The sequence below is a fragment of the Schistocerca cancellata genome, chromosome 6 (assembly GCF_023864275.1).
Source record: "Schistocerca cancellata isolate TAMUIC-IGC-003103 chromosome 6, iqSchCanc2.1, whole genome shotgun sequence".
Lineage (NCBI taxonomy): Eukaryota > Metazoa > Arthropoda > Insecta > Orthoptera > Acrididae > Schistocerca > Schistocerca cancellata.
Genome location: NC_064631.1, coordinates 430,711,719 through 430,722,528, shown reverse-complemented (window position 1 = coordinate 430,722,528; position 10,810 = coordinate 430,711,719).

Sequence of the window (10,810 nt, the reverse complement as noted above, 5' to 3'; positions counted from 1 at the left end):
AAGTCTTGGAGTTTGGACCACCACTGGAGTCACTTGAAGACGAATGTAGATCACCTGTTTTCCTACATTAGGTTGGAAGCATATCCACCATATGGGGGAGAATGTTAACATTTAACACCAACAATGTGCTTCCTCGGCGAGCTAAGATCAGAGCTCTATTAGACGCTGTTAAATATGACCTGTGGCTACGGGGAACCCGTTTCTTTGAAATATGTCTGCAAAAATGCTTATGTAGGGCAGAACTCTCGTACGATTCGGAACAGATACATGCTGCACTAGGATACAACGAGGACAAAAATCTGCTGTGACGTAACACTGCTTTATCGATGGGCACTGAGGTCTCCGTTGCTGCATCTCGATCGATACTAGAACAAATACAGCCACTGCGAGCTGGGACAACGCGCGGTTTAGCATCTACGGGCTCTGGGCTCAACAATGAGTTTCACAAACACTTGATTAGAGCACACAACGTCGCTGTAGTCGTTAAAGCGGAGTCTGCAAGACGATCGGTCGTGAAAAATCGGTCAGAACACGCTGTCCAATTGATCACCTGAATTTTATGGTAGCTTGTCGGGTGAAATGTAATACAAATGCAGAACAATAATGAGCAAGTAGAGAATGTAGTTCAAGATTGATGCCCTCATGAAAGCTCATTCGAAGCTTTTGTTGCTGAGTTCAGCAACTGGTTCCAAGAAAGGATATGATAAACTAACTGTGACATTCCAGTCAGTTGCGCTTAACACCCAGCTGATTGTCATATGATGGTAATTAACAAACATTCACTAATGGGCAAGAAGAGAAGTAATTAGAAAGGAGTGGACAGTTCAAAACACAGTAGGAACATGCTGCTGAGTTCTGTTATTGGGGCTCTATTTTTGTGAAAGGATCAGCTGTCAGGATACTAGCTGACACTTTAAAAAAAAGTAGGGAGAAGAGCTTTTACTGTAAGCAATGCATGGAATCCTGCATTATAACAGACTGCACGCTAGCTCAACGGGCAGAAAATTTTGACGGTAATTTTCAAAAATGGCGAGCAGGGTGCTGCATCACATTGAGGGGACATTGATATCTTTTGGGCCCCACACCAGGCATTTTCTGATTCTGTATTAAGTCGCTGTTTCCATCACTGTCACCAATTCGGCAAAACTCAGCAACAGCATCTCACCAGAGAGTTAAGAGTAGACAGACTGCTATCACGTCAATTTCATTTTTGGCCGCTTCAGCAAGAAATTATAAGTATGCTATATTTATTACACCAGTGTGGCAAGTTAGTTGCTCTCAAATACATTCAACAATTCCCGCACAGCTTCGGTAAGTTCTTACTTCATCGAGCTTTTATTTCTCGGCAAGTATTCGGTTCCATATGAATTTGCAAGGCGGATGGAGCCCTCTGTTTTCTGTAACGCCCAAGAGGAAGGGGAAGAAGCATATTACGACAAGACATTGTCTTCTATAGCGCTGCTGCTGTTCGGAGACCAGGAAAAAATTCCGTGGAGTTGTGGCCTCTTTGTACACGCCTGGGAAGCTGCCATGGTGTGCACCCCTGGGCCAACCGGGGGCGAAGATCCGTTCCTAATGCCTAATGACACTGGGCAGCTCCACAAACAGATCTACCTGCCGGCTGGACCGCCTTTTTTACTTCGCCGCCAAGCCAGGCTACAGGTGTTCCCTTCACACTTGCTAACCGGGGATGGGGAGGAGGCAGCAAGGCCAACTTGCGCAGGTTGTGGCGGAAAGGCAGATCCTATCTCGGAGTCGCGTTATCCCCAACTGGGGAACCACACGACGGTACGAAAGAAGGCATTCGGTGGCATTACGTAATGTGCGTGAGACTAGGTCGTGTGTCTCCTATTTTGAGAACTCATTCGCGTCATGGAATGTCTAGGATCGGCAGCAGAGATAATGCCTTCTACGTTGTATGAGAAGTGTGTTAGGTAAATTAGCGTCTCATTCTGTGACGTGTCCCTGTCCTTGCGTCACCGCAGCTGTTACAGGAGAGTCCGAAAGAGCTTGATATTCCGCTAACAGACGTTGTCTTGACGGTAAGGAAGTGGGTTTCCCGCCCATGGTACCTATAATCTACATCAGCGTCTTCTAAGTTTCGAAGCAAGTGGGAAGCAAATTCGTAGCAATAACCACCATCAGTTTCCCGGTAAGATGGTTTTCTATAAATTTTGTTTAACTTATTACAATATTTCTGACTGTTATGAGTGGATGGACGAATTTTTTGTTGAAAGCCAACGTTTGATCCTCATATGCAAAAAATAAATTAAATGGGTTGATAATATTTTCATATTTTTGGGCCACAGTCATTTAAAACTGTTTGAATGGTATTTCCGTATTTCCGCCATTTGCCTGTATAACTTCTTTGCTGTATATTACTATCATTATTTCCGTCTTAAGCCATCGGCATTGAGCCATTATCAAGTACAACTAATTCTGGATACAATTAGACTTTGTTAAGTGGTCATTGTTAAGTGAAGTTTAATAGATCTTGACGATAAATTCACTCAACAAAGTTTAATTATACCCAGTTCATAATGGCTTCAGGCCGAAATTATGACAGTAATATGAAATAAAAAAGTTGTACAGTCAAATGGTGGAAACATCATTCAAACAAATTAAACAAAAAATTTATACGACTACGGTTTAATAGTCCGGAATATTTTAATAGGGGTCACATTTTTGACCGTGAAAGTGAAATTTCACAATTTTGTTCAGATATTAAGGTTTTCCTATGCGGAAGGGTAAGGCAGTCTTTATGTCGGGGAAGCTTGGCCGTGTTGAAACATAGATAGTGGGTTTATTTTTGTCTAGCGACACGACCTTTACAGCGGTAAAGTACCCATGGTCATTTATGAAATTTACCATCCAACAATTCTGAAACGTCGTTGGGTAGAGAACAACTTAGGAATGTAATCGAGTCAATTTAAAAATAGTACACGGTCAGAACTCTATCTTTGTCGTAAAGGAAACAGGCAGCTACCTAGTTAACTATCATAACGATCTGCACTAAGACTTTTATAAGTAACAGATTCGTTTCAATCAAATTTAGATGTTTTATGTATAGAGCTTTAAGACCTTTGATTGACATGAGTCTGTACTACCGAATCATCTGTGTGATAGTCTGACAACGAAGATACACCGACGAGGTCAAATTCAGTGTTGTGGCACCTACAGATCTACTCAGGGCGATCCCGTGTGAGACTCGGCCGTTGTAGAAGTGGCGAGAGTCCGTTACTGTGCTCATGCTGCGCTATATATGTTAAAGGCTAAATGTAAATATGGTTATCAGACACGATGTTAATCAAACCCCCGCCTAGGCTTTTTGCGGAAATAAATGTTTTCAGTTATTATTTAACCTCGAACCTTAACTCGCTATCGAACTGCATGTGTATGACGTTAGCAGTCAGAACATTTCTGGTACCCTATTATTCTATAAGTTAATAAGTAATAGATGTGGATGGACTATAGATTATTAAACCCAACTGGCTAGCCGTGCTGTCTAACGCGCTGTTTCCCGAGCGGATTCGTGTCAAGGTCCGGTGTGTCGCCCAGCCTATGGATGGTTTTTAAGGCGGTTTCACATCTGCCTCGGCGAATGCTGGCTGGTTTCCCTTATTCAGCCTCAGTTACACTATGACGGCGATTGCTGCGCTAACACTGCCTTCACGTATACGTACACCATCATTACTCTACCACGCAAACATTGGGGTTACACTCGTCTGGTCGTCTGGTATGAGACGTTCCCGGGAAGGTGGGCACACTGGGGGCCGAACCGCACAAAAACCTTGGTTCGGTGTGGGGCGGCGGTGAGTTAGGTGGACTGCTGTGGCCTGTTGTGAACCACTGAGGGCTACTGCGGGACGAAGCCTCTCCGTCGTTCTCAAGTCCCCGGTTCAACATAATACAGAAGATTATTATGCTCGTTTACAGGCATATTATCTGTCTCAGAACTTGACTATATTAACTAAGTCGCATATTTACTGAAAAAGTTGTTTCTCATATTCTTAACACCGTATAATTATCCAACAGTTTCCCCCTTACTCGCTTAGACAATGTTTCCACAAGAAATTACAGTATGTTTTGAGGCAAATGAATGGCGTAAAACATGGTTAGCGACGTCGTGTGGGATTCTGTGTGAAAAACCGAAGCTGCTACTCGATTAGAAAGTACAGAACCATTCTCTCGTGTTGCTCAGTAATCGTACGATGTGAACGACATTTGAGATTCAGTTAATTCTTTTCGCGTTATGGTTGAGCGTCCCATCGACGTCATTAGAGAATACAAACTCTGATTGGCGATGAATACGAAATGAAGTCCGTGCGCTTTCAAACAAAAACAAAAGTAAAATTAAAAAGGAGAAAACGACATTTGTCTTAAGCGATTTACGGAAACTAGGGATAACCGAAATCTGGGAGGCCTGACCGAAATTTGAACCACTGTCGACCCAAATGCGAGTTCCATAATTTAAGCACCGCACTACCACACACGATTTTTGCCCAGTTTTATTTACGATCGTTGAATACGAATTTAGCTGTCGCTGTTGAGGTCTCCGATATTTAATAATGAAGGTCAGCCGAAGAGTAAACATATTTCTTAAACATTTTTTCATGCGGCTGTGAATTTGTTGGAGGACGATGTCAGGGCTCCACCTTGCCTACTGCTTATTTGAAAACGTATTAACTCTGTTAAGTTTCGCGCAACTGGTCAATTTCGGTCTTACAGGCTATCCGCAAGTGCTGTAGATATAATAGGATAATAACTATGGCACTTGAGAAAGACCGAAATTTGCCAATCGAGTGAAACGTAATAAATTAAATACTTATTAATTGATCAACAGCCAAGGTGGCTCAATGACACTGTCCTTTAATCATTTTTAAGCTGCGAATTTCTTTGTTAGTATTTTTCATTGTCACTGACGAGTCTGGTATATGACTTTGCCAATTCTGTCAAAGAACTACAGTCGCACGCAAGGCTGACTGAAAAATCAATGGCCTTAACTAGAAAGATATCTTCCTATTAAACTCCTGTTTATTTCTCAAAATAAGTTCCTTTTATGCCAAATAATTTCAAGTCTTTCTTATCTAAGGATTCTAAAAATTAATGTTCTCAGAGATCTGAAATGCTCATTAATATCAACGGCACCATCAACTTGAGTCGCGAAATACTTTCCAACTAACCTTTCCGGAACAGAAACAAAATCTGAAAACAGCATGTTTGAAATGTCACTCTGCAACCAAATTCGGAAGTTGGTAACATTTGAGTTGTTTCATTGTCCGAATACAGGATTATTCGTCACCAAATGGTTATGTCGTTCAATCAGTTGCTTGTGAAATTCACAGCAAAATAGAGACATCACGTAGATTAGATCAATGTTTTATGTCCTACTTAGTTGAGAGATAACGTGTGAATAGAACAATAAATAAATGAATTCTATTGCCACTAATTTTTAGCTGACAGAACGGCCTTCGTCTTCCTTAGACCACGTTTGCAATGTAGTAATTCACAGGATAGGTTGTCTATTGTACGAGGTCGGAAGTAATGAAGCACGGTGAAGTCAGCCTCAGAGACTCGACTGATTTATATAAAAAACCATGATTGGAAGTGGGAATATGATTTTGTTTTTATCAGCTAAGATAAATTGCTATATCCGTTTTTCTTGTAGTTATCTGAATGTTGCTGCAGGATCCTAAAAGCTCTTTCAATTGGAATTTTTACCGTCTACACTTCCTCGCAGATCATGATATGTACAACCTTTGGTGCCATATATTATACGTCATATATTATACGTCCCAGTTTGTCAAAAATATGTAAAGGACAAGATGAGATGTAGCAAAATCCCTAAAAAATACTGCCACAACTCGTTTTTAAATTAAAAATTGTATCCTTGTCAACCCTCGGGATTCATTTTTCTGAATTTCACCAATAAGTATAGACATATTTGTACTTTGTATTTGAAATTCCAATGAACAGACAAACAATTTCTGCAGAAATTACGTCACATGTTAAAAATTAAGTGTGTAATTTCAGTTTTTAAAGTGAAATATTGCACTCACCTTTGAATATTCCTTCGTGACGTTGTCCAGGTTGGATGGCCGACTCAGTTACATTCCCTTGACTCCATAAAGTTTGTATGCTGCAGTTTTTCTGTCAAGAACATAAAAAGTAATATTGTATAAATAGTTAAAGAATGGAACAGGTAGATTTTCAGTTAAAGAATGCTGGACCTAAGAAGCTAGCTAAACCACATGTCATCTTAAATAAAACTGTTAACATAACCGATTTTTGTTCCTGTTAGGTATGCCAATCAGTTTCTGTCTTGGTTTACCTATGAGAAAGTTTGCTCTACCGTCATCTGGCTAGCTGGAGTACAGTAGCGCAACATGTGCATACACATGTGAGTGTCGTCTGTAGTCATCTCTGGTGCAAAGACTGGGAGAGAAATGTAAAATACATGTGCTTCACGAAGTGTTCAAGAGTTGTGTCCTTTCACTACACCCTGAATGAATCACAACTAACGGCCAGTAATGTCTTCAAATAATCAGAGTGTCAGTGAGTAGAGATATTAAGTGGAAATTCATCACATAAGCCCTGTAGTAGGTAAAGTAAATTGCAGGCTACAATTCACTTATGGGAAATTGCATTATATGCAAAAGATTTCATGCTGTGGCTCTTTCTTGGCATATGAAAATGTAATAACTTTGGTGTAATTTTAGGTAAGCTGTCATTCTGTGAACATTTATGCTGCTAACAGTAATGTTAGCATTTCAAAGACTGTGGGAGAAGTAATAAGTGTAGAGAATTATTACACACATAGAAAGAAGTTCACTAGGAGCCGCGTCACCTGACATGCGTAACCCGCCTCTAAAATCATACACGTTCATATGACGACGCAAAATGTGGTTTCGATAGCTCGGAAGAAACCGTCAGTGCGAGTATAAATAGCCTGCGAAAGAGCTCTCTACACCCATTTTGTTGCTAGGCGGGGTCGCGGTGAGTGATCTACTAGCGGGTGATGGAGAATCCCTCGCTATGCAGCAGAGATACGGTATGTGCTAGTGAGGCTTATTTATGGATGAGAAGTAAAGCCGCTGCGCGGTTGGACAGATTCTGCTAAGGTGTGGCTAGACAGAACGTTTCCGACAGTCGCTGGACTTTGAATCATTCGAAGTCACGGGGAGTTATATTCTAGAGGTGTTGGGTTCAGATTGCTGTCCCATGTTATCGCTAAAATAACCTCACTGGAATGGTTCTTTGAAGAATCTGCTAAAGCTTTCGACTACCATTCTTCTCTATGTCCTATGGCTCCTTGTAAAGCGATACGGTAAACTTTACACATCCATCTGATTCGCCTTTAAACGTATTTGAATGTCACAGTCAAGTAACTAGACATAGATAACTCGTTAAAACCGCTTTGAAGGACGAAATTTTACTCTCAGCGTTTACAATACGAACTGGCAGTAATCGTCTTGGCAGATATGAGAAAGAATAAAAATTACTTAGAAACACAATCAGCTGAGATAAATTCTGACTGCGAACGAGATTTGTTTCACACTGAATAATGATAAAATTATAATAGTCGTTCTTTACATCAGAACGGAAATTTGAATTGCAAGACATGAAAGCTTCTGTTAGTGTCGAAGGATATATAGAAACACAAACAGAAAAGAAGGCAGAGGATTGGATGGAAACCGTAACGTGCAGTTCATAGCCTGAAACTCGAAACGAAGAAGAAGAGGTGCATAAAAACTAAAAATCATTATCAGAAGGATATACAGTATGGAGGCATTTCGCGTCGCCGAATGTAACCTGTACAAACGGGTCGAGGTGACATACAAAATGAAAGTAAATGTTGACTCATACGGAAGGAAAGAAAGAAGATTAGGTTTAACGTCCCGTCGACATTGATATCATTAGGGAGGGGGCAAGAGCTCAGATTGTGTCAAGGATGGGAAGCGAACCGGTGGTGCTCTTTCGAAGGAACAATCTCGGCATTTGCCCTGAACGATTTAGGGAAATCAAGGAAAACCTAAATGTCGATGATCGGACGCGAGTTTGAACCATCGTCCTCCAGAATGTGAGTCCATTGTGCTAATAACTGCGTCACCTCGCTCGGCGTTGCCTCACAGAGAGGAAAAATATTAGTGTTCCTATGATACAAACCGATTAGGAAATGGTCATACGATGCGAAAAGTCCTTTTCTCTTTGTTTCGTACAGCAGAAGGTACAAGGTAGCTATTCAACGTCCGAATCCAATTGCCAATAGTGATATCCGATGTCCGAAGACGGTTTATAAATATTCTTTCACCAAGGACTAAAACATCTTTCGTTGCCAACATGAGACTGCTGTGTGAATTCATAAAAGTACAGGAAAAGTGAAAAGTAATTAATAAACATTCGAATGAAAATTTCAAAATTTGTAATTCCAGAATGCAAAGCCATTCATAATGAGATTTGGGTTTAAGATATGTGAACTAAAATTATTTGTTATATATCAGAAACACGTAAGGTACTTTGATCATCAGTCGCCTAGAACTTATAACTAATTAAACCTAACTAACCTAAGGACATCACACACTTCCATGCCCGAGGCAGGATTGGAACCTGCGACCGTAGCGGTCGCTCGGCTCCAGACTGGAGCGCCTAGAACCGCACGGCCACTCCAGCCGGCACTTTGATTTCACTCACTTACAATTGCACTAGGGCATTAACCTGCGCGAACTAGCTAAAATTTTCACACATCACAGTAGGCCTACACATTTATCTACTGAAGAAAATTAGTGTTTTACCATTGTCATTTATCAAGTAAAACCATACCGCTTTCTACCACACTTTCACCATTCGCATCGATGTCATCAGCTTTACAGATTTTACAAAATCGAACATTTAATTTTTATTTACAATTATTATTGAATTTTTTATTCAGTTGTACGTTCATATTAGATACACCGTGCGATAAACTACGCTACCACATAGACGTAATTTATTGAAAGGAAATGAAGCAGCATAACAATATGAACTATGAAAGTGATGGTGGGGAGTAAGTGGAGAAGTCATATGAATACAAATAAACATATATTGTAAGAAGTTACTCGTTTTAGAAGACTTAACAGTTTACAAAGAAAGGCCTGTTAACAGAAATCAGCCCGGCAAATATATGCAATTAATGATCTGCAACAATCTGCACCGTGCTTCTTTGGACACGTTCGATGTCCCCTTTCAGTTGGAACTGATACAAGTCGCATACGTGTCAGCTATTTCAACTATAGGCTGTACAAGTGCTTGGTATTCCGATCGTACCTCCTCTCACTGGCACATCCTACTGAATGTTGTTGTCTTCAGTCCTGAGACTGGTTTGATGCAGCTCTCCATGCTACTCTATCCTGTGCAAGCTTCTTCATCTTCCAGTACTTATTGCAACCTACATCCTTCTGAATCTGCTTAGTGTATTCATCTCTTGGTCTCCCTCTACGATTTTTACCCTCCACGCTGCCCTCCAATGCTAAATTTGTGATCCCTTGATGCCTCATAACATGTCCTACTAACCGGTCCCTTCTTCTTGTCAAGTTGTGCCACAAACTCCTCTCCTCCCAAATTCTATTCAACACCTCCTCATTAGTTATATGATCTACCCATCTAATCTTCAGCATTCTTCTGTAGCACCACATTTCAAAAACTTCTATTCTCTTCTTGTCCAAACTATTTATCGTCCAAGTTTCGCTTCCATACATGGCTACACTCCATACAAATACTTTCAGAAACGACTTCCTGACACTTAAATCTATACTCGATGTTAACAACTTTCTCTTCTTCAGAAACGTTTTCCTTGCCATTGCCAGTCTACATTTTATATCCTCTCTACTTCGACCATCATCATTTATTTTGCTCCCCAAATAGCAAAACTCCTTTACTACTTTAAGTGTCTCATTTCCTAATCTAATTCCCTCAGCATCACCCGACTTTATTCGACTACATTCCATTATCCTCGTTTTGATTTTGTTGATGTTCATCTTATATACTCCTTTCAAGACACTGTCCATTCCGTTCAACTGCTCTTCCAAGTCCTTTGCTGTCTCTGACAGAATTACAATGTCATCGGCGAACCTCAACATTTTTTTTCTTCTCCATGGACTTTAGTACCTGCTCCGAATTTTTCTTTTGTTTCCTTTAATGCTTGCTCAATATACAGATTGAATAGCATCGGGGACAGACTACAACCCTGTCTCACTCCCTTCCCAACCGCTGCTTCCCTTTCATGCCGCTTGACTCTTATAACTGCCATCTGGTTTCTGTACAAATTGTAAATAGCCTTTCGCTCCCTGTATTTTACCCCTGCCACCTTTAGAATTTGAAAGAGAGTATTCCAGTCAACATTGTCAAAAGCTTTCTGTAAGTCTACAAATGCTAGAAATGTAGGTTTGCCTTTCCTTAATCTATTTTCTAAGATAAGTCGTAGGGTCAGTATTGCCTCACGTGTTCCAAAATTTCTGCGGAATCCAAACTGATCTTCGCCGTGGTCGGCTTCTATCAGTTTTTCCATTCGTCTGTAAAGAATTCGCGTCAGTATTCTGCAGCTGTGACTTATTAAACTGATAGTTCGGTAATTTTCACATCTGTCAACACCTGCTTTCTTTGGGATTGGAATTATTACATTCTTCTTGATGTCTGAGGGAATTTCGCCTGCCTCATACATCTTGCTCACCAGATGGTAGAGTTTTGTCAGTACTGGCTCTCCCAAGGCCGTCAGTAGTTCCAATGGAATGTTGTCCACTCCGGGGGCCTTGTTTCGCCTCAGGTCTTCCAGTGC